The 22,790-nt window shown below is 40.9% G+C and overlaps 1 long non-coding RNA gene across 2 annotated transcripts in view; it reads left to right on the top strand.

The window, feature by feature from the left end:
• The window catches only part of LOC105713580 (uncharacterized), a 116,233-nt gene that overhangs the window by 63,935 nt on the left and 29,508 nt on the right, over nucleotides 1-22,790 (top strand). For both annotated transcript variants that reach the window (XR_001106587.3, XR_001106588.2), the window contains exon 4: nucleotides 6,441-6,527. This is a non-coding gene — a long non-coding RNA (uncharacterized LOC105713580). The remainder of the gene's footprint in view (nucleotides 1-6,440; nucleotides 6,528-22,790) is intronic.

Genomic DNA, 22,790 nt, shown 5'->3' with positions numbered 1-22,790 from the left:
ACAAATTAATTTAATAAAGTCTCAGGATATGAAGTCAATGCATACAAATCAATGATATTTCTATATAATAGCAGGAAAAATTGAATTCAAAATTAAAATAACAATACCATTTATAATAGCACAAAAAAATCACATAAATATAAATCTGAAACAAATTATGTGGAATCTGTATGATGAAAAGTACAAAACACTGAAGAAAAAAATCTGAGAAGATCCAAATAAGTGGAGAAATATACCACGTTCATAGATGAGAAGATTCAGTATTGTTAAGATAGATGTTAATTCTGCCCAATTTGTTATATTGATTCAGTGAAATTCCAATCAAAATTCCAGCAGCCTTTTATGTAGATGTTGACTGCTGGTTTAAACATTTATACAGAAAGGCAAGGAAACTAGACTTGCCAAAAATTTTTGAAAACAAATAATGTTGGAGGGCTCCTTACCTAATTTAAAGTGTTATTGTAATGCTACAGTAATCAAGACTGTGGTAATTCAGAAACAACAGACACATATATCAATGGAACAGAGAAGAGAAACCAGAAATAAACCCACATAAATACAGTCAACTGATTTTTGACAGCAATATGAATCCAATTCAATAGACAGAAGAAAGTCTCTTCAAATAAATGGCCTGGGAACAACTAAATGTCCACATTTTAATCTATCTGGGCTACCATAACAAAAATATCATAGACTGGGTGACTCATAAGCAATAGAAATTTATTGTTCACAGTTCTGGAAGCTGGAAATTCTAAGCTCAAAGTGTGGGAAAATTTACTGTCTAGGGAATGCCGGCTTTCTAGTTCATAGACAACCATTATCTTGCTATATCTTCACATGGCAGAAAGGCCAAGAAACTCTCTGGGGTCCCTTTTATAAGGACCCTCATTAACTAACCACCTCTCATAGCCTTATCTCCTAATACCATCACCTTGAGGGTTAGGATTTCAACTTGTACATTTTGGGAGAAACACACATTTAGACCATAGCAGTCAATATGCTGAAAAGACAAAAAAGAACCCCAGCCTTTATTTCACATCTCATATAAAATTAACTCAAAATGGATCATAGACCTAAACATAAAGCATAAAACCATAAAACGTTTTTGAGAAAAAACAGGAGAAAGTGAAGCTAGGCATGGTGGCTCATGCCTGTAATCCCAGCATTTTGGTAGGCCGAGGCAGGTGGATCACAAGGTTGGGAGTTCAAGACCAGTCTGGCCAACATGTGTATGACCTTGGGTTAGCCCACTCAGCAAAGGTCGACTTTGTAGTTCAGAAGACATCTGACTATGTTGGCAACTTTTTTTATTGTTATAATTGGGGTCTGTGTGTGTGTTTGTGTGTGTGTGTTTGCACATGCATACACACATGCACACTACAGGCATTGATTGGTAGAGGCCAGGAATACTACTAAACATCCTGCAATGCACGAGACACGCCCTCCACAACAAAGAATTATCTGGTCCAAAATGTCAGTTGTGCACCTGTTGAGAAATCCTGAGTTAGGAAAACAGTTTTTAGATATGACACCAAAAGCATGATTTATGAAAGAAAAATTGATAAACTATAGTAAAATTTAAAAATACTTTTGTTTTGCAAAAGCTTTGGCTCTTTGATTAAGAGAATAAAAAAGACAAGCCATACACTAGGAGAAAATATTTTAAAATCACATCTGTCAAAGGACTTATATCCGAAATAGATAAAGAACTCATAAACTCAACAACCAGAAAACGAAAACCAAATTTTTAAAAACAAAAAATTGAAACAAGAGTTTTTACCAAAGAACATATTTAGATGTAAAATAAGCATAATAGAAAATATTCATTAGTAATCATTAGGGAAATTCAAATTAAAACTACACCAAAAACCCACATCATGCCTATTTGAATAGCCATAATTTTAAAACCTGGCAATATGAAGTGCTGGTGAGAATGTTGAGGATTGGAATTCATATATATTGCTGGTAGGGATGCACAATGGTACATCCACGTTGGGAAACAGTTTGGCAGTTTCTTATAAAGTTAAACATATACCTACCATACAACCCAGCAATCTCATGCCTAGCTATGTATCCAAAACAAAATAAGAGATGTTCAAACTATAGGAGAGGAAAAAATAATTTTCTCCCTACTCTTCAAGTTCTTAGCTGGAACAAACTCCTATAACAAAAGGTAGATTAACAAGTGGAAAACAAACAAATTTAACAACATATGTAACTTACGTATATATGGGAGATACCCAGAGGAATAAGTAAATCACGAAGATATGGTTTTGAATTCAGGCTTAAGTACAATTGTCTACTGAAACAAAACAAAGAGGGAAGGATGTGAGGTAGGACAATCATAAGGAGATGCCCAGGAAAGCAGGATAACAAGGGTAAGGTTTCTTACACAGATTTAAGTCTGGTGCCTTCTCCGTTGTTAAGAGTCTCTACTAATGTAATGTCATCCTTCTCTTCATAGTACGTAGGGAGACACCCGTACAAATGGAGATTTCCTTTATAGACATAAATTTCCTTTATAATTCGTACTCTGTTTTCAGATCTTCTGTGTCTACAGTTTCTCAAAATGATTAGCACAAAACAATCCATATGCCAAGAAGGCATATTTCGAGGTGGCATATTCTGGTGTCCTACAATACAAAAACCTATAGGTAAATGTTTATAGCTGATTTAAAAACTGGAAACAACCTAGATGTACCACAAAGTGTGGTACATATGTGTAATAGAATGCCACCAGCAATAAACCTGAATGAACCATTGATTCACAAAACAACATAGAGAAATCTTACCTGCATTTGGACAGGCTGGACCGAGAATTGTTTGATTCTATTCATATAGCACTCTGGAAAAAGCAAAACTGTAGGGAGGAAAATAGATGAGTAGTTAGCAGATCAGGGGTTGGGGGTGGGTTGTCTATAAAGGAATAGCATAAGGAAACTTTGCAGTCATGGAATTATTATGTATAGAATTATAGTGATCCATAATACAATTCTGTGAATTTGCCAACACTGATAGAACTGTACCACAAGAAGTGAATTTTATTACATGTAAATTTAAAAAAACTCAACCTGGATAAAGAAAATGTGGCATATATACACCATGGAATACTATGCAGCCATAAAAAAATGAGATCATGCCCTTTGCAGGGACATGGATGAAGCTGGAAGACACAATTCTCAGCAGACTGACAAAGGAACAGAAAACTAAACACTGCATGTTCTCACTCATAAGTGGGAGCTGAACAATGAGAACAGGTGGACACAGGGAGGGGAACATCACACATTGGGACCTGTCAGGGGGTCAGGGCAAGGGAAGGGAGAGCATTAGGACAAATACCTAATGCATGTGGGGCTTAAAACCTAGATGACAGGTTGATAGGTGCAGCAAACCACCATGGCACATGTATACCTATGTAACACACCTGCACGTTCTGCACATGTATCCCAGAACTTAAATTAAAATTAAAATAACAACAAAAACACCTCAACCAGGATGTGGGAGAAAAGATGGAATACAGATTGTGATAAATGCATTTTCCTATGTTACAAATTAATCATAACTTCCCTGAAAGGGATGGGGAAGAAATAAGCTGACCTAAGTAAGGGCCAGCTAACTAAGGGGTTCCAGAAAACCCTTCAGCTCCCCTAACTTTGGAAAACAGCAGCAGACCTGCCCCAGTGAAACCTTGCCAGGCAACCCCCCATGGTCCCAGTCTCCAGGCTGGAAATTGTGGACAAAACCTTTAAGATGCTTCAACACCAGGTCTATTCTGTGTCCTCAGGCTTTAGGCCGACCCTAGTGCCTTCGGATTTTGAGCCTGTTGTTTGTTCTGACACTTCAGCTCTCAGATAAATTCCAGAATAATTTCTGAATTTGAAGTTAACTCGGTTACTTTCATTGTAAGTGTAAGAATGATGTCTCTTCTATCGCTCTACAGAGTGGAAGTCCTTTCCGTTTTTAATGGCTGAACTGTATTTCATTAAATGAATGTCTAATTTATTTAACCAATCCCAATCATTCAGTGTACTTTAGGCAATTTTCCACTTTTTGCTGTTATAAACAAAGTTAACTGACCCCTATAGGCATCATAGTCTGAGTTGCTATAAAGGAATACCTGAGGATGGGTAATTTATTAAAAAAACAAAAGTTTATTTGGCCCATGGTTCTGCAGGCTGTACAAGAATCATGGTGCCAGTATCTGCTTCTGTTGAGGACTTGAGGTTAAGGACTCATGGTGGAAGGCAAAGGGGAACTGGTGTGTGCAGAGATCGTATGGCAAGAGAGCCAGCAAGAGAGAGGGGATTAAGAGCATAGACTCTTCTTAACAACCAGCTCTTGTGAGAACTAACAGAGTGAAAATTCACTTATTATCATGAGGATGGCACCAAGCCATTCATGAGGGACCCACCCCCATGACCCAAACAGCTCCCACCAGGCCTCACTTCCAATGCTGAGGTTCAAATTTCAACATGAGGTTTGGAGGGATCAAACATTCAAACCATAGCAACAGGAGAAGACATTTCCTCGTGAGGAAGCAGTATAAATTGAAATACAACCTATAGAATTTATATAGACATTATGCAATCTGCAGAAGCACATGTTGGGACTGAAAAAGGACTGCACTAATGAATTCTATCCTAGATGTGTTTCTTATTCTCATTTTAGAATAAATGATACCCATATCAGATTATCTGCGTGATTAGCACAATGGCTGTGATTTAAAAATAGGAAGCCTACAGGTTGGCTGTTCCCTAATGCTGACTGCTATAGCCTATGTGCTCTACCCAACCCAGAAAGGGAGCCTCTCCTTCACCCAAACAAGGAGTTGTGTCAGTTTTTGGGTAAAAAGGAAGATGGATTTCAGCTGCCCTAAAGAAACAAAGGCTTCTCTCCCTCTTCCTCCTCTTTTTCCTTCTGTGAAATTTGCCTGATCTACTGGTAGGAGAGTCTGTCTTGAATCAAAAATGGGTTGGCCAGGCACGGTGGCTAACTCCTGTAATCCCAGCACTTTGGGATGCCGAGGGGGATGGATCACTTGAGGTCAAGATGAGCCTGGCCAACATGGTGAAACCCTGGCTCTACTAAAGATACAAAAATAAGCCGGGCGTTTTGACAGGTGCCTGTATTCCCAGCTACTTGGGAGGCTGAGGTGGGCCAATGGCTTGAACCCGGTAGACAGAGGTTGCAGTCAGCCAAGGTCACACCACGGCACTCCAGCCTGGGTGACAGAGCAAGACCCTGTCTCAAAAAAAAAGGGTTAACTGAATTACAACAGGAAACGTCTCCAGTAACAGCCCAGCTTGCTCCAGGTCCTAATGGGTTAAGAAAGCATCCCATCTCTTCTTTCTTCAACTCTGGATTTAACAGGTAGCTACTCTAAGGTGCCCTGGCAAAGTGATCTGTGCCTTGGGATTTCTGCTTTCAAGATAGCCTAAAGAAGAATGAATAGATGCTAAAGGAAGAAGCAGTAATCAGGAACTCGGTCTCTAAATGTAGCTAATTTCTATTTAATTGGCCAGTAACTACATTTAAAATAAACACTAGTTGGTCATCAAAAACAGGAGGTTAAAGGATAAGCAATTGTATAAGCCAGAGAGAATTACTAGGCCAAAACAAAGCTAGGGGAAGTGGAGAGACGTGCTGCTTCAGAGAAAACATGATTAGGAGAAGAGGAATTGTCGCTGCTGTGGGCCTCACAGATCTCATAAAGATTTATATCAGGTTTTATTTGTGTTTGTTAGTCATCAACGAAACTGATTTTAATCACCAGCTGCTCTTTAATTATCAAGCAGTCATTCCTTTATTACATAAAAATTAAAAACACATGTAAGGAGCAATTTTAAAACTATCAAACGAGATGCATTTGGCACATCCTTGTGCATCCCCAGAGAAAGAGGCAGAGATTGGACAGGTTTCCAGAAAACCCTTCAGCTCCCCAGGCATTTGCTGAACCCCTGGCTGCTGGCAGTATGGGCTTTCAGGCAACCACAGTGACTGCTCCCCTCCAGGGGAAGAATGTGGAATCCGTAGAGCTGGGTTGAGGCACATCCGCTGCCAAACTGTCTCCTGCGTTTGTAATCCCTGCTTTTCGGCACCACCCAAGATGTACTAATGCGCCATGTAAAGACTCACTCCTGTTTCCTGTGGGGTTCAGCAGTGAAAGAGGGTGTGGGAGGGGAAGGAAAGAGAAGGGGAAATGGTAAGAATGGTTTGAGTGGGATCCCTAGGCTGTGAGCAAGTTCTTCAAATTGAATTTTCCTTTGAGGCAGACATTTTCCAGTTAAACTTTAAATTCAAACCCTTGTCCTATTTATCTCCAAAATGCAGGCTATGTGTCTCCCTCCTAATTAGCATGAAATTATTTCTTCTTTTTCCTTCGTTAGAAATCAGGATTGATTTTTTTAAAGATAAAATTTGTGTTCCTGCTTAATTTTCAGATTCATTTGGAAGGAGTGCATTTTTATCAGAGGGACTGAAAAGCCTTTGAGAATCAGTTTAAAAAAGGAATGCTCCTGAGAGTCACGGTAAGTAGCACTTCTCATCAGACTAGCTGCCCAGGGCTGTTAAAGTGCTTTTTAAAAGGGGAACTAACAGGGCTGCTCAGCATTTACTGTTTTCTAAGAGCCTTAGCTAAATTAATCATAGCACACGCTAGCCCTGTAAGGTAAAATAATGATTCCTGGTATTTCCAAAGCAATCAGCCATCCACAAAGAGGGAGGTAATGTCCCTGAGAAGATGCTGAGGGAATCTCCACTCCCCTCCTGTCAGAGGCCAGCTTGTTTGTATCCAAGCAAGGACTTGGGTGAGCCAAGTTCTGTTAAAGTGGCCACAGGAATGAGTGGCCACCACACAAGTGAGGATGCTGGGGACAGTCCATCTGGGGCTCTGTGAATGCAAACTTGGTGGTGGAGGCGATCACATTATAAGTGGACAGGTGTGAGTCACAGGCCTCCTGCTCTGAGACTCAAACCCAGCTGAGGCTTGCCCAGGAGGAGCTGGCTTCATCCTGGGCCACCCACACACTGGCATGCCTCTGCACATGGAGGCCATTTCCAAAGCTGCATGAGCTATGGCATGGATTCCTAGTCACATCTGTACAGCCAGAGCAAAAGCCTGTAATTCCCATAGAATCCAGTTTTTTGAGTCAGAACTCCAGATAAGTGTTTGTTTTCAGGTCACATCATTTGATTGTAGGGAAAAGCCTGGGCTATCATGGAGGGAAGAGATTGGGTACTTTATTTGAAAAGTAAACCTGTGAACTGCTGTGGAGGAACAACAGCCTGCCTCTTATCTGGGGCCTTTCCAAGGAAAAGCAAAGGGGACCGCAGAAAGCTTCCTGGGAGACAGTTTAATTCTGAAAACAAAGCCGCACTTTCCCTCTTGTGTGTTGGATAGAGCTGTAAAACAACACAGTCAAAATACTCATTAGGGCCACATCAATGTCTGCCCAAAGTCAGGCCAGCATTCCCAGGAAACTGGGGGACTGTCGCAGTTGCACAGGTCACCCTCCTTTCTCCATTGTCCCACAGCAGAAGAGCATGTGCCATTCTACTAAAGGGGGCGGAATAATTTGACTGAAAACTGGGGGCCTGAGTTAGATGGTAAACAAGTTTGGAGTGGTGTTTTTTTTTTTTAGTTATGTTTGTTTTATATATTTAAGTGTTTTAAATATATTTTAAAAATTTAAAACAACCCAGAAATTCGCAACTTGAGGAGACAACAGTGACGAACATTTTATGGCATGTTTGGACACTTTAAAGATTATTTCAGGAACCTTAATGGTGATAAATGAGAGAAGGGACAACTTTTCTTAACAATAACATTTCAGCACCTGAGTACAGAGATCAAAACCAAGAGCTAGCATTTCAAATTCATATTGTGAAGCACCTACAAAAAGAATATTCTGTCAGCCTTCATAATGTGGAGAGTTCATCTTTTCATCTTATCAAATAAAAATATACCCAAATTATTGAATAGGCATTCAATTAGGAAAACAGGGTGGGGTGATGAAATGTTTCTCATTCAGCAAACTCTTTGCAGCTATTTCTAGTCAAAGATCCCTGTGGTCTAGGCTAGTGAGAGAAAAACGTGCCCTCTGCCCAGTGACAGAGGCTCACAGGGATCAGCTTTCACCAATGCAGGCAGGGGAACAAAGGGCAGGCTTCATTTGCCTGCATCCCACAGGCCCTTGTACAGGGGAGTTCCATTTCAGTGCCCATCATGTGGCCTCTGGGGCCAAAACGCTTTTTAATAATTCTGATTTTGAATATCAAATGGAAATGAAAAGTACATTTAGGAAGGAAGGGCTCTATCCTTATTGAAGAACGTGCTCTATGCAAACAGTTTGGGCAGGCTCTAGCTGTTGTAAAGCTGTGGTTCTCAGCTTTGGCAGCCCACTGCATCACCTCCTCTAAAAGATACTGATGCTTGCATTTCTCCTTCCTGTTCCCCTAAAGAAAGTAGAATTTAATTGCTCTAGGGTGTGGCCTGGGCATCAGGATTTTTTTTTTTGAGACAGTCTCACTTTGTTACCCAGGCGAGAGTGCAGTGTGCAACCTTGGCTCACTGCAGCTCAACCTCCCAGGTTCAAGCGATCCTCCTGCCTCAGCCCCATAAGTAGCTATGATTACAAGTACGTTCCACCACACCAGGCTAATTTTTGTATTTTTTGTAGAGATGAGATTTCACTATGTTGCCCAGGCTGTTCTTGTACTCCTGAGCTCAAGCCATCCATCCATCTCAGCCTCTCAAAGTGTTGGGATTACAGGCATAAGCCACAGTGCCTGGCCAGCATCAGGATTTTTAAAAGCTCCTCAAGTGCAGTCAAGGTTGAGAACAATTACTATAGAGTGATTTAATACAGCATTCAAGGCCTCTCATAATCTAGCCTCAGCCTAATTTTTCCTTCTCCCACCCCATCTCAGCCTGTACATAAGTCACAGAGACATTCTCACTGTTCCCTGAATGTACTTGGCTCATTTATATTTCCAGGCTTTCTTGCACACTTTGGGCACCTAAGGAAAGCTCAGCTCTAAAGTCTCTCCTTTTCTGTGAATCATTTCCTGTCAAGCCCACCTTCACTACTAAGTCATTCCTTGTTCCTTGATCGGATGGCAGAACACTTTGTGCATATCTCTACTGGAGCCCTTCTCACTTTACATTAAAGATATCTGTATATAGGTCAGCCCACTCCTCCCCAATAGCATGTGGACCCTTTGTAGTTTCAGCAGTAAGCACAGGGCTTGGTTTCTATGAATACTTATTGACTGAATGAATGAATGAATGCCAATCTTGTACATTGTTGATGTTTACCACATTGAACCCAGTTCTTAAACTAGGATCACTCAGGAGATTCCAAGTCAGTAATTTGAAGTGGAAGGTCTGTATCCTTCCTACTCAAAGTGTGGTCCATAAGTCAGCAGTGACTGTGTTATCTGGGAACTTGTTGCAAATGCAGAATATGTATTTTAACAAGATCCCTAGGCAATTCATATGCACATTACAGTTTGAGCTATATCTTTAACAAGCTCTCAGGTGATTCCTTTGTAGCCTGGCTGCTGACCCGCACTTGGTAACCACTGTTCTAGACCTTCATTTACTGAATGGAGTGGTCCCTATGTGATTGCCTACAGGTTTCTTCTAGTCTCCCTTTTTTCTTCCTAGTTAACAAAGCCCTAATTTTGTTTTTAACGGTGATCAGGACTTCACCCACCAGGCCTTTGCCTCAGGGAAACTTGACCCCACCTGTAGACCCTATATTGGGCCTGCTTAGTTCAAAGGCATATTCCATTCCCCTGGCCAGGGATTAGTTTAGGGGTAGACATGTGACAAAATTCAGGTCAATGAAACGTGAGTCTGCAGTGGCAATCTAGTAAAAGTGTCCTCTTCTCTAAGAGAAAGCCACAGGAGGGGAAAATAATCTCTTTTGCTCAGGACATTGTCCTGCCTAAACATGATGCCTTGGACAAGCTGCTTCCATCTTGCTACCTGCAACAGGAGGAAAGCCAACACTGAGGTGTCAGAGCAGAGGGATGGAAAGCACCTGGATCTTAGGACAATGTTGAGCTCTTTTGTCTCTTGACTTCTAGCTATGAGACGTAATTTTCTTACTGTTAAAGTCATTTCTGTTCTTGCACCCAAAAGCATTTGTTGATATACTGAATATAGTACATTTATTCGATCAATAAATGCCTGCCAAATACCCAAGTATGAATAATTGTAGTTTGTCTCGTGGCTATTCTTTCAAGTAAAAGTGATATTCTTTGACAAAAAAAGCTAGTTTAGCTTGTAACAAACAACTGCACAAGTTCTTTTCCTTGAGACAAGTATAATACTTTCATATGCAATAGATGTATGTGCTTTATGCATGTTTCCCATTTCATAACACAGAATATTAAAAACATGTATACTTCAGGGTTGAGATCTAATAAAATGAGTAGTTATCACAGCTTCATTGAGGACACTCAAACTGGCAGGGATTTTTTTTTTTTGAGTGCTATGAAATGCATGGCAGTAAGGAATATAATAAATATTAATGTAATTTGGTGCTACTGTCTTGAATTGTGCTAAGGTGTCAGCAGTTTTTGTCACCATTGCTTTGACATCATCAGTGCAGGTGACAATACAGTGAAAAAGGTAAACGGCATCTTGGTGTGATTATGGAAATAGATTGATCTAATGGACCACCTGAAGTAGCTTTGGCCTTCCCAGGGATCTTAGAGAACTGCTATAGTAGGTGATTACTTGGGAAATAAAATCTCTTAGGAGAAGTTATGGATACAAAATGGTTATTGCTGAGGCCTGGAAGAGACTGAATTATGTGCCATGTTATGGTTCTGACTCCTTTATTTGGGTCAGTCTCACTATTGCCTCAGTTATTGCCAGCACATGGGGCTGGTAACAGAGGGGTCCTAGGAGCATCCAGGTGCTGAGGTGCTTGTGAGGCCTTAGGCTGGAGGGCACAGGAAATGGGCTCACCCAGTGCTACCAGTTACAGACTCATTCACAAGACTGTGAATCCACAACTAAGTTCTTTATTTCCCTATTCAGCCTGTTAGGCAATTTATCTCGTACTCAGCTTAGAAACGTACTATTTAATGTAATCTGATTTCTGTTTATAATTCTTAAAATACTCCTATTAGTGAAGTTGTCTAAGTTCAGTTTTTTCTTGGGCTAAAATTTCTCCAATGCTGAATAATTATTAAATAATGAATGTGTTGTTTCACTCTGAGGGGCATCAAGATTCCCTCAAGCAGCACCTCCTTCCATTGCTTGCCAGCAACAAGCATTTTGGCAACACCACAAAGCACCAACTTTCGAGGTCTCACTGAGCCAGTCCTCGTTTCCAGGAAAGAAAACCCTGTTCTTGAGCCAGAATGAATGCTCTAAAGGCTGAGATTTTCTTTTCTCTTACTAGAGAGGGAAGAATGACAGTGGTTTACTTGGATTCCTATAGTGGGAAAGCCATCTAGAAATTCCAGCCAGATGGATATCTCTCACATGGAGATACTGTCCCTTGACTCATAAATGCACTGTGGAATTTGCCCTGGTGCCATCTGAAGGGTTTAAAAAAAAAGGATCCTATTCCTTACTAGCAGTGATGCTGATGGCTGAATCAAATTAGGGCAAAGGCTAGTCATGTTGCTTGCCTCCTATATTTACTGAGTTAATTTCTTAAAGCACAGAAGCAAGACAGACAATCCAAAAGACCGACATGAACTTGTTCTGCAGAATATAGTTTCTGTCTTACTGCATTGCTGGGAAAAAAAATTTGAGATCTGAGTGTGGCAAGGAAAGAGGTTCCCTAGGTCATCAGAGAAATGACTGAGTTTTAGCAAATTTTTTCTAATTTTTGACCTAAAATGTTCTTTCCTTTATGGCCTCCCTAAAGTTTTTATTTTATTTTGTTTTTGTTTTCTAATACAAGACAAACAACACAAAAAACACCTGCATCGCACATTCCTACCGCCACTTTTGTGCTCTGTGTTGGAAACACAGGAGATGTAATGATCTCCTTGGCTCTGGGCCTCTAAATCTTCATAGTGAATACACCAAACTCTATACCGCAGGACCAGTCCAAACCTTGGAAGGGAAAGAGGAGGAAACAGGGATTATAAACGTGCTGGGCAATTTTTTCCCATATCTGGGTCATTTTGCTTTTCTCTGTGTAAAATGCCTGGCCTTGGTGTTTTTGAGTGTGCATGTAAACTCAGACTTCGTAGTGAGGAACATACGGTCAAACCTGTACAGTATTCCAGGTGATTGGCCTTGTATAGCCCTACCCTTGCTGCTCCTTTTACCTTGACATTGAACATTTTCTCAGTACTTTAGCTCTTATTATTGTGTTGGTAGAATACCTTCTTCCCCTTAAGCATGGTTGTAGTACATTATTTCCGTGTTGTATTAGAAAAAGAGATGGACCAATAATTTGGGAGATTTTGCATGCTAGTTCTGCCATTAAATGGCCATAGATGCTGGAAAAGTCATGTTCCTGTTCTGGGCTTCATCTGTAAAATGGTGATTGGAGAGAGGGCTGAATTTCCAGTGGTCCATAGACCTGGTGATATGGTTTAGATGTTTGTCCCCTCCAAATCTCATGTTGCAATGTGATTCCCAGTGCTGAAGGTGGGGCCTAGTGGGGGGCGTTTGGATCACGGGGGCAGATCCCATATGAATGGCCTGGTGCCATGCCAACAGTAATGAGTGAGTTCTTGATCTATGATCTGTTAGTTCACATGAGAGCTGGTTGTTAAAAGAGCCCAGCACCTCCTCAACCTTTCCTTGCTTTCCTGTCTTGCCACATGATACACCTGCTCCCCCTTCGCCTTCTGCTATGAATATAAGCTTCCTGAGGCCCTCACCTGAAGCCAGTGCTGGCTCTGTGCTTCTTATACAGTCTTCAGAACTGTGAGCCCAGTAAGCTTCTTTTCTTAATAAATTATTCAGTCTCAGGTATTCATTTATAGCAATGCAAAATGGACTAACACAACTAGAGGCCAGAAATACATTTTTAGCAAGGTCTCCTTTCCGCTACCTTCTTCCACTGGCAATTTTAAGACAACAGTGCTGAGATAGACTTTTGGGAACCAAAACCCGGAGTCAATGAGTTCTAGGTCCTTGTCAATCCTAACGTTAGTTTTTTCCTCTCTTTCTCCAAATGTCAGGTTTTCTGCTATCCCACCACTTCCACTAGTTTGCACTTAATTTACTGAAGCTTCTGTGCTTTCTAGGTGGTTCCCTTGGCTTCACTCCCTATCTCTCCATGCGTATTCTAAACCTTCCAAAGCCTAAAAGACATGGGCATTTGGTAATTTTTAAAGTATCTTCTTCATTTATAAGAGTGAAATGGAAGCTCATAGAAGCCAGGTGATGGCAAGCGCTCACAGGTTGGATGAAAGGACAGCAAGTAGGTGAGGCAAAGCCCTGAATTCCTTAAGTAGCACATCCTAGTAACCACACGAAGAGGCTTCTGGTGCAAGGGAAGAAAAGATTGCTGCCAATTTCTAGGGAAGCTGCCCAGAACTGCTGCACACAGGTCCACTGAGGACCAACTTAGGTTTCTACTCCTGCAACCAAGAATGACAGGCTCCCACTTACATTGCTGGCCTACATGTTTGAAACCTTCAAGCACTCATGGAGTATAAACACTTACTCTCTGGCTGTGTGGTATTAGTGCTGCCTGTGACCAAAGGATGAAAGAAAGAAAATAAGTTTAAAAAGAAGCAATGAGAGAAGCCAGATGGCTATGCATCTATAGAAAAAGAGGGGAATCTTAGTGGTTCTAGGGGAAACAAAGATAACAAACTAGGAAAACAATTCAAGAACACACAGACCAAGTAGTAACGTACATGAAAGCACAGCATGAAAGAAGATCCCTTCATATAAAAGTTAAACATTGAGAAGACGATTTTATGTGGTAATTTAAAACTACTACCCCCGTGTATGTTTTCTCCAAGAGGGTAGGAAGGACTTATTTAAAACAGAAGCATTAGAAATAAGATTCGCCGATAAGATAACTGAAACAATATATAGACATTGAGACAAAATTCTGAGCATATTTTACCTATATATTAAGTCACTATAAAAAATTGTGACACTTTCAGTTAATATGTTTATCATTCTAAACCTACCATCAGATCACTCAAAGTTATAATATTGGTAAAGGAGTTGGCATCAAGAACTAAAGGAAAATAGCCTATCAGAAAGTCAACAGTGGCAGAACTGCTTAAATATATGGGACAGCATGATGACTTAAAATCTTAGGTCAATTAATCTATAACCTTGGAGAAAATTTTCCTACATTTTTGTGCCTCAACATTCTGATAAATATAATGGAACAATACTGTTTCATGGCTCTATTAGGAGAAAATGAACAATCTAAAATGCCACCACAATTCTAATTAAAATGTTACCTTGAATGCAGTGAGCAAAATCTCATCTTTAAGAACTAATAAAAGCTAGGTGCGGTGGCACACATCTGTGGTCCCAGCTACTTGGGAGGCTGAGGTAGGAGGATTGCTTAAGCCCAGGGATTTGAGGCTGCAGTGAGCTATAATCACACCACTGCACTCCAGCCTGGGCACAGAGTGAGTTCCCATCAATAAATAAATAAATAGGAAAAGGGAAAAAAAAGAGCCAATATATTTTTTTAAGAAAAAAAGCAAGTTTTCTGAAAGTTGGCCAGACCATAAGGAAAACGCCATTCAATTGTAAGGGAAAGGCTGATTCAGCTTTCAGCTCTGTATTTTCCTTTTAATAAAGAGAAGGCAGTCATATTTTATAATTTTTATTATGCATTCATTTTGGATGTTTTCCTTATGAATTATAAGTAAGCTTCAGAATTCAGTGAGTTTAAAGAAACCACATTTCCTTTATGGGCTATGTTGCTTATGATAATCTTTCACCTGTCATAGGAATGTTTGGCCTATTTAAAGGTTGCAGGTGTGTGAGAACAGATGGTATTGAGAATGGGGACATATTCAAGCTACAAAAAGACTGCCAAAAGCCAATTTGTGGTTAATGCTTTAGAGCAATGGTGCTTTTTTTCTCTTTCTTACTCATGTGTACATGGGGAGCAGGTACTCTATCAGAACCATGTCCTGGAGATTTAATTTTCTTTTCTGTTCTTTAGTAAGAGAAGTACAAGATACTTCTACCACCTTAGGATCAATGCAGCAAGCTTCCCTGAAATAGTAGGTATGCTGTGAGTTGTCCCTACTATCCTGTATAAAAAAGAAAGGAAGGAGAGAGAGAAAAAAAATGGAAAGACAGAGGAGCTGTTTTCCTCTTGGGTAGATGGAAACAGGGTTTGCATATCTAGGAGAGGATAGTGGTTTAGGTCAAGGGGAGGCAGTAAATGCTAGAATCTGGCCTGAGCTACCACTCCCATTGGCCTCCACAAACGTCTGCACACGAATTGATTGTTCAGGTCACTAAAAATGAGAGTACCTTGGCATTTAGCCTAATAATGTGTGAGGGCCAGATACTTGTGACACTGGAGAATCATCCATTCCCAAGAATCGCTGTGAACTACCAGCTGTGCCAGGCCTCCATGGCAGTGGGCCCAGCAGAGCACCTAGCCTCTTGCTTTGCCTCCTAGACCTCACCTTCAAGGTTTGCTTCACTAGGGAGACTCAACTGCTGTGGTATCTGTAATCCCAAGGGGTCAGGCCACTTTAGGCTGGAACTTCCTCCACTGCCCACCTGTGAGGCAAGAAAGAAAGCCAAGAGCTTTATCCTCAGGCCTGAGCTAGCATGCTGGGAGCCCGTACTATCCTAGCAAGGCAGCAGGGCAGTCATTGTTCCAATGTGAGGACCCCGGAACAGGGGTGACATTGCCTGAAAATCCAGAGAGCTACTCCTGGTGCTCAGATTTCTGTCCAGCTTCTGATCTTCAGACATGCCCCACCAAAGCCAGCTTCTGTCTACAGCCCTTCTGCCAGAAGCTCACCCAAGACCATAAGCAGCTTGCCAAATCCACACTTCCTGCCCAAGACAATAAGGAGGTAAGGTTGGTAGAATGAGTTTTTCTACTGCACTGGACCTTGTAAAGAAGAGGTGATAAATGCCTCCCATTCAATAGAGAGCTCTCAGAAACCAGGGTCAGAAACCGTTTACCTAGGACTTGCCTAAGCAACTGATTAGGCTTCCACAGGCAACCCCACTACTATCTCTACCACCTCACTGCTCCTTCTGTATGGAGAAGAACAGAAAGAAATCATCTAGGTCAATAGCCTTGGACAAAGTTTATAGTAGGAAGAGACTCTTTCCCTATTCCCCACTGTCCACTCTTACCCCAAGGCAAAAGAAATGGGGGAGGGGCTGCAAGAAGGGAAGAGTGACACCTCATTCCCCAGCTGGACATTTGCTTCAGCTATGGACTTGCAGGTCTCCCACTTTGCCTACCTGAGCAAGAGAAAGTGAACTGAACAGAGAAGGCAGCTGAGGCGTGGTTTGCACTTGGAGAAACAGGAGTCTTGAGCTGTCTTGTCAAGATCTACCCAAGAAGCCTGACCACTGGCATAGGGACCCAGAAGGCTGTGGGGTGTGCTGCCAGGGCGTTGCTGAGAAGTAGCAGAAAATGTCCTTTTAAGCTGGATCTTCCACATCATGGAATGGTGTGGTCCCTTCTTTCCTATTCCTTCCCACTCCAACACTTGGAGGATTTTAAAACTGAGAGAAGTAGGCCAGAGAGCATTCTGAATTAGATATGAGAGAAAGGTTTTTAGAGTGAACCAACCTCAATTTAGTGTTTGAAAGTGACAAGAGGAAAGGAATCTGTCTACAATGTGCTAAGGCAAAAAAATTTTGTTTTTTATTTGTTAGGAGCAAATCAGATTAGGAGATAGTAATTGAAAAAAGTAAAACCATTTTGTTTTTGCTCCACTGAGTTGGGACTGCCCAGTAAACAATTCCAGAATCATAAATAGCAATGGGCCTATGGAAGTGTGGATTACATATGCTGCCACATCCTTTCCCTCCCTGAGAGTCTGGGTTTGACTGTAGTTGTAGCAGAGTATCCATTTGAAAGAGAGTCACACCCATCATTGGGATTCAGTTATGTGTGGGTAAGTCTGGAGGATGGTAGGGTTAGTCAGTCCTGGGCTCCTGTCTGAGTCCTGTGGAGAAGATGGGAAGAGGTACCAAAATAACTGAAAAAGCCACTTTTGTTAAAATTGGGTAAAACATTGGTGTTAAAGCATTGCTCTCAAGTCACATTTATTTCATTGCAAATTCCCGTCAAGAGAAAGTTTCTTACTTGCCAACCACTGCATCTAAAGCTGTGCTGTTTAATGCAGAGGCCACTAGTCACATGTGGCTACCTAAATATAATTGAAAATTCAATTCTTAGATTACACTAGTCACATTTCAAATGCTTAGAAATCGCATGTGGCTACTGTTACTATATTGAAAGTGAAGATGCAAAACATTTCCGTCTTCACAAAAAATTCTATTAGGCAGCTCTGTGTTAAAGAAAATGCTATTAGTTCCAATGATGAAAGAGATCATGACCAAGATGGACTGGTGAGATATCATTTGGAATGTACATAATTACACATTCCAGACTTTATGGGCAAGTCAAAGGTTAAAGTGATAGAACAGAAAGAGGAAGAGAAGAAGTCCCGTTACTGTAGGGAACACGGTGAGCCTTGGGCTCACAAAAATCCATGAGGCCTGAACTCTGTTTTGGGAACTTGAGAGCTGCTATGGAGGAGGCTTTGGGGCCAGAGGACAGTCCAGTCACTGGGTAACTGATCCCTGGGGAAGTGGTGTCCAGACAGGGGACGGTGATCCTCAGAGAAGGTGATGGCACATGGTGGGAGGGATTTCACTGGGCAGTCTTCTTTTGAGAAGTGTCTGTTCATATCTTTTGCCCACTTTCTAATGTTTTTTTTTTCTTGTTAAGTTCATTATAGATTCTGAATATTAGACCTTTGTCAGATGAATAGTTTGTGAATATTTTTTTCCATTCTTTAGATTGTCTGTTTACTCCATTGATAGTTTCTTTTGCTGCACAGAAGCTCTTTAGTTTAATCAGGCCCGCTTGTGAATTTTTGCTTTTGTTGCAGTTGCTTTTGAGGATTTAGCCATATATTTTTTCCCAAGGCCAATGTGAAGAAGAGTATTTCCTAGATTTTTTCCTAGGATTCTTATAGTTTGAGGTCTTGCATTTAGTCAAAGATCAGATGGTTAGGTATGCAGCTTTATTTCTGGGTTCTCTTTTCTATTCCATTGGTCTATGTGTCTTTTTGTACCAATACCATGCTGTTTTAGTTATTGTAGATATAACTGTAGTATAGTTTGAAGTCAGGTCATGTGATGCCTCCGGCTTTGTTCTTTTTGCTTAGGATTGCTTGGGTTATTCAGTCATGTTTTTGGTTCCATGTGAATTTTAGAATAGCTTTTTTCTAATTCAGTGGAAAATGATACTGGTAGTTTGATAGGAATAACATTGATTCTGTAGATGATTGCTTTGGGCAGTATGGTCATTTTAACAATATTGATTCTTCCAATCCATGAGCAGTAATGTTTTTCCATTTGTTTATGTCATCTGTCATTTTTTTTTTCAGCAGTGTTTTGTGGTTCTTGTATAGATCTTTCACCTTCTTGGTTAGATATATTCCTAGGTATTTTATTTTTTTGTATGCCTGGGTATTGTAAATGAGATTACGTTCTTGATTTGGCTCTCAGCTTGAACATTATTGGTGTATAGAAATGCTACTGATTTTTGCACATTGGTTTTGTATCCTTAAACTTTACTGAAGTAATTCATCAGTTCCAGCAGCCTTTTGGTGGAGTCTTTAGAGTTTTCTAGGTAAAGAATCAGATTGTCAGCAAAGAGAGAGAGTTTGACTTCTGTTCCTACTTGGATGCCTTTTCTTTATTTCTTTTGTCTGATTGTTCTGGCTAGGACTTCTGGTGTCGTGATTCTTGCTGCTATTTATTTAACACTGATGGTGGGTAAGGCTCTGGGCTGAGCACTTTATATGTCATGTCTCATTCAATCCTGACAATAACCCTATAAAGTCAGGGCTGTTGTTTTCTCCATTTTTACAGATGGGAAAACTGAAGCTTAAGGGTGATATCAAGTTATTAAGAAACTGTTGAGTTATGTTTAACATCTGTTTAATGAAACAGGTTAGTAGATAACCTAGATTAGAAATGTTTCCTTCAAAAGTAGTTTACCAGAGACATTTTAGAGCTTAAAAGTATAAGTGGAAAGTTCACTTACAAAATCTGTCTTTTCCTGTGACCAAGCACAACAATGAACTGGCTTCAGGGTGCTTTCCAGGCCTAAGATTTTATATACATGGAGGCCTGAGCCTCTAAAGTCATATAACAATATAAATGGTTCTGAGGAGATTGTCTATTGGAACAACCACTGTCCCTGTCGGATGCCTTCAGGGCCCAGAAGGAGAAGACTGTGACAGCAGTTGGCCATACAGTCTCTTCTCAGAGTGATTGCTGATAGTGAAACACAGCATCTCTGTGCTGTGTCTGAGTCATTTCTTCAGCCAACCTAACTTGCTGGGTAGAAGGACACAAGATCCATTCCTACTTTGGGTGCCCAGAGACCTAAGCCACTCTCATCCCCTGTTTCAAAGTTAGACAGACACATGTAAGGAAGTCTTTCTTTGAAGAAAGCTGCCATCTTTGGACTTGAGGTCAGTGTAGACCTTATTCACTATCCCTCTGCCCTTGACTCAGCTGACTGAGAGAAGAAGCCATTGGCTTGAATGTTTTCTTAGCCTTGAGAAGCAAACAAATGGGGGGAAAAATGTGTGTTTTCATCTCTCACAGTGGTGTGTTAAAAAGCCCTCTGGATCCTTCTCAGTGGGAGTGTATATGGTATCAAAAAGGATAAACCTTTGTCAAAGACTCTCAGGAGTCACTGAGATGATGTAGTTTTCTTAGGTAGGGTATGTGTGTGTGTGTGTGTTTGTTCTTGCAGATTTTCACAACCCAATGCAGTCCCCTGAGACATGAAAAGAAGCTACAATACTCTATCCCTCCTTGCCAGTGTCTCCAAAGAGTTCAGCAATTTCATGGTTTTCTGGAACTCAGACCTACGATGTGAAATGCTTCTCTTTCCGACCCTTGGCAATTCTAATACATCCACTGTTCTTTCTGGCCTGGGACTGACCCTTGCATCCATTCAGCAGATACTACACTAGTCAAGAACAGGCAGTGAGGAAGAAAATTCAGATATCAAAATTGGCCTTTGAAAATAGAACTGATTACTTGGTTCAAATATTCCATAGAAATTGGGGGCATGATGCTCTCTTTCAATGAGATTTCTTTTATTTTCAGACTTTATAGTGTATAATCATCAAACATACACCCATAAGCATGTGGTGCTGGCTGGTCTTAGATGAAATTGCAAAGGAAAGGAGCTTGGATTTTCCACACCCTCTTTTTTTTTGCAACCTTTTATCACCTTTTAATAATTCCCCTGCAGGAGATGTTCCATGCTCTTAAGATGTCCTCTCTCAACAGGGGATAGCAACTATATAATGAATTAATTCAAAGGAAAGGAAATAGGACTGTGTTGTAATGTTCTATGCTGCCCAGAAGCAATACATTTTAAAAGACAACTTCTAAAGACACTTTGAAGAAGCAAGTTTCTTTTTTGGCTGTAGGGGAGGGAGGAATTCAAGACCCAACAATCAAGAAGAATTGGAGTATAGTCATTTCCTAAATTCTCCCCATGAGAATCACCTGAGGGTAAAACTTGGCTTTCCCCAGCCTTTCTCTTGACCTTTGCTCTTTAGGAGAGAGACCTAAATGTCTGTGTTGTTCTTGTGAGCAGCTGAGCTTGGAAATCACTGGTCTAAGTGATCACCTACTCTGCATTCACACAAAGCTAAATAGAGTTGTGGAAAGTTGTGCTTCTTATGGAAAAATCTGAGTTTGATTCTTGATTCTGTTACTAGACAAGTAGCTTGAGCTAATCATTTAGCTCCCATGAATGTCGCCTGTAAATTGGATCAATTAACCAATTTTTACAGGGTTGTTGTGAGGCTTAGAAATCATGCATATAAAAGCCTGGTACATGGAATATCCCCCAAGTGTTCAGTTAATAATTCTTTAACTTTCTCTTTTAAAAAGATGCGGTCTTGCTATATTGCCCAGGTTGGAGTGCAGTGGCTATTCACAGACACAATCATAGCACAGTACAGTCTTAAACTCCTGGCCTCAAATGGTCTTCCTACCTTAGCCTCCTAAATAGTTAGGACTACAGGTGCATGCCATTGTGCCCGGCCTGATAATTCTTAATAGTAGTTGAGTCAAATCAAGAAAATTGGATTTATATCATTTCAACTGGGTGTTCAGAGTCTTTAGAAGATTTTATTTAAGTGCTTTCAAACATATATAAAAATATAGAAAACAGCATAATAGCCCTCCTCATAGCTATTCCCTAGCTTCTCAATTATCAACACATTGCTCTGCCTTGGTGTAATTCTGTTTAATTTTTTTAAGTGGCAAGAAATATAAAATAACTTTTGTGGTAAGCTATGCTTAGTATTTTTTAAACCTTCTGAAAGATGATGCTACCTCTTTGGGGAAGGAAAAAAAAATACACTAGGAAAACTCAGTGTAAGTGAGCACTTATTCCTGACAAATGGATAAGCAGTAGTGACTTTTTCCCAGCCAAAGTTCTAACTGTACAAAATCCATCCCAATGCAATCCCATAGGTCTGCATGGTGTATCTACAAACAAGTCCACTGCCTGGGCCAGATAGCTCCTAACAGCTGTGGTAACATGCTATCCGTGGCATCATAAGGTTAACTCTAACAGATGTGTTTTCACAAAAAGCAAAGGAACCTTGCTGGTCTGAGCACAGGAACAGTGTGATACTGGAAAACCACATAGCAGAGTCACATCCAGCACATCCTTCTAGCCATTGCACATTGTGTGCAGAAACCTATGCATCCAAGAAGCTCCTATCAGAGTGAAGAAAGCACTGTGAGGCTGAAATCCTAGGCCTGATGTGTTGGGTCAAATCTTTGCCACTTGAAAGTAAGAAGGACATTCATTCATGACTTCTCCATTCCCAAAAGACCTTGCAGGTGTTAGCATGTTGACAAGGTGACATGTGGTCCTCGTGTTTGGCCATTTCTAAGGCTTGTTGTTCTTAAATCATCCCTCTGATATACTAACAACCCCAGCAAGAACTTGCAGCTCCCAATGTTTGCTTATTCATAAGTTAACCATTGAATAAAAAATGAGTCAGTTTCATAAAGAATAACCAGAGCCCAAACATGCAAAATATGAAAAGGAAGGGAAAAAAGACAACCACTAGTGTAGTTCAGAGTTCATCTCTGCTGACTGTTCAGCACTGAAACCAGGATTCATCATCATCTAGTTCTTATTCTATGAATCCAGGGCACCGCTCCTCTGGGATGTGTGTTGTTGGGAATGGTGTGTTGCAGCAGGTTCTGAGGCACCCACTGAAGTTTCAGGAAGTCTGGGATTGACAAAAAGAAGGCACGAGGGCTCCAGTCCATGGCAGCAGTGTTTAGTTTTGTTGTCTTGTTCTTACTCCCTGGAATTTGCCAGGAAACTTTGCAGCCAGACATCTTGTCCTGAGAAGGCTGTGTAGCACCTGGTCCCTCTGCCACGTACCTGCGCCTCTCAGGCGCTCTGAAGGGATGGCTTTCCCACAGTGAGGGCGATGAGGGCGGCTTACTGGGAAACTAACTCTGAGAACTACTGGCCACATACTCGCATTCCTGCCGGGTCACTTCCCTGCCTGCCTGCCCAGCTCCCTCTCTGAACGCTGAT

Source organism: Aotus nancymaae, unplaced genomic scaffold (genome assembly GCF_030222135.1).
Source record: "Aotus nancymaae isolate 86718 unplaced genomic scaffold, 86718_ANA_hifiasm-v0.15.2.pri h1tg000019l, whole genome shotgun sequence".
Taxonomy (NCBI): domain Eukaryota; kingdom Metazoa; phylum Chordata; class Mammalia; order Primates; family Aotidae; genus Aotus; species Aotus nancymaae.
The sequence above is the reverse complement of the archived record's forward strand: the minus strand, read 5'-3'. Positions and strand labels throughout refer to the sequence as shown.